We start from the raw sequence: 2,500 nt of genomic DNA, 5'->3' as shown, positions 1-2,500 counted from the left end.
ATCCGCTCATGAATGGTAGAGTCAAGGGACAATAATATTGCCTTATAAATCAGAACAATGCTCTAGACACTGACCATATATTCATATAATCCGCGCCTAAGCCCCCTCTCCACCCAAGCTAGGCCAAGGGGGGCCAGGCAATGACTGATGATGACTCAGCAGATAGACCTATGGGCTCCCCCACATTCCTCATCCTTAGCTCACAAGGATGGTAACGTTAAAGCGACCAAAGAAACTAAAGAGTTTGAGCGGGACTCGAACCCCAAGTCTGGCGATCACCATTCAGGGACGTTACCGCATCGGCCACCACAACCCTTCACGTCTATACTAGAGAGAATGTCATTTTGTCGCGTGGAATTTAAGTCTTATTCCAGAATTTCCAGGAAGAGAGAAGTACTCTTGATTGATTGAGAGGACGTAGACTGGAAGGAGAAATCGCAGATATATGAGGTTACTTAAATGACTTTATATATTAAGCTCTTAATCTAACTTCCCAACGAACTCTGCAGATTGGGATTATTATTAGATTAGCTGGGTAACCGGATCGCTTCCGGGAGATTAGATCTTTGGCTGGAAGTTTCCAGGCAATGATTATTTGTGCTGAAAAGAAGATATTATTATTATTATAAATATTATTATTATTATTATTATTATTATTATTATTATTATTATTATTGTTGTTGTTGTTGTTGTTGTTGTTCATCTTCTTCTTCTTCTTCATCATCTGATGTGAGATTTTGTTTTAACTATCGTTCAGTAATTTTGTTTTATAATTACAATAGTAGTTCCTGTTTTCACAGAGAGAGAGAGAGAGAGAGAGAGAGAGAGAGAGAGAGAGAGAGAGAGAGAGAGAGAGAGAATATCAAAACACCCTCGGTTCATCCAAGTCTTGTTTTCATTTCCTTTTACCGACATTAAAATATGTCTCGCATTACTCCCCATTTTGCCATGATCATAAGAGCGGTTTTCGAGTCGCAACATCTTGAATACAAAATGATAAAGATGGATCCATATTTCCTTTCAGGAGACGTCGAAATATATCATTGATTTTTTCGTTCAGGAAGAGGGTCTTAACAACCGAAGTGAATGTTAGTTAAATAATTTCCAAATCCGTTTAGATTAATTTGTTGTTTAAAATCTTCCTTTTTGTAGGAATGCTACGATAATACGGATTTATTGTAGTTTCCATTCATCATCCTATTGTAGATCGTACTAAAGAAGCAAATATGATAATTAAGGAAAATGCTTTTATAACCGCTACATTTTTTTTTTTTTTATATTTACAAACCTAAATCGTTAACCGTTTCCCTGCATGTTTGTGCACCTGTTTTACAATTGATTATCTCATTATGTTTTCAGTTTTTGTAACAATTTATCTATCAAAAATTGCTTTCCATCTCCGTTGCAGAAGGATTTGATGAATGGCATCTCTCTCTCTCTCTCTCTCTCTCTCTCTCTCTCTCTCTCTCTCTCTCTCTCTCTCTCTCTAAAAGAAAGCAAACTCAGTTTCTGTGAGTTCAGTAGGTTTGGTCACTGTCCTTCAATTTCTTTTCTCTAGGACTGACCTCAGGCAGTGGCGAGGCTAAGAAGTGGACAGAGGGGTCCTTTTGAAAATGCCCCCCCCCCCCTTCCCCGGTCCTCCACGAGAGTGGTCCCTCCAAAAGAGGGTCCCTCCAAAGCAGGGTCAGAAAATAAAAGGATTTGAGTATTCTTTTAGAATTAACACAGCTCTGGAGGGTAAGGGGTAGAGGGGCCTTTTTACTCCCCCCCCCACCTCCATATTACTAGTTACGCCCTGGAGTATTGATCTAGTATGATTTAATATGATATCAGAAGCAGCTGTTATTACCACTTCCAACGAAGTTGAGAGGAGGTTATGTTTTATCCCCTGTTTGTGTGTGTTTGTGAATAGCTTCCTGACCACAATTTTAATCGCAGAGTAATGAATCTTGCAGGGCTTTTAAACTTTTATATAATGAGCTATTAATTATTAAATTTTGGAAGGTCAAAGATCAAGGTCACGGACGAGCAAAACGTCCAAAATCTGTCCAAAAGATTGAGAAATAAGCTGCCCTGGCGGATGTCTGGGCTCTACTTACCGCCGCTCTAGTATATTTTCTATAATCATCCGTACGTATCCATATAGAGCATAATTGGAAACGGGGCAGAGCGATATTGTTGAGATTCATAATCAACATCATCATCATCATCATCATCAGCCGTAACTAATCCACTTCAGGATAGGCCTGAGACATGTCCTTTCACTCCCGTCTGTTTATGGTCTTTCTATGCTAGTCTATACTGGTAGATTTTCTTATCCTGTCACCCCACCATCTTCTCCTCCTTCCCCTACTTCTTTTCCGATCTTTAGGGAGATTATTATCTATTATTCTCATTATATGTTCTGCCCACGTCCATTTCCTTTTCTTACATGTTAGAATATCCTCTACTTTAATTTGCTCACATGTGTTTAGATCAAAAGACCTGTATGTAATTTCTC

Source organism: Palaemon carinicauda, chromosome 5 (assembly GCF_036898095.1).
Source record: "Palaemon carinicauda isolate YSFRI2023 chromosome 5, ASM3689809v2, whole genome shotgun sequence".
Lineage (NCBI taxonomy): Eukaryota > Metazoa > Arthropoda > Malacostraca > Decapoda > Palaemonidae > Palaemon > Palaemon carinicauda.
The sequence above is the reverse complement of the archived record's forward strand: the minus strand, read 5'-3'. Positions refer to the sequence as shown.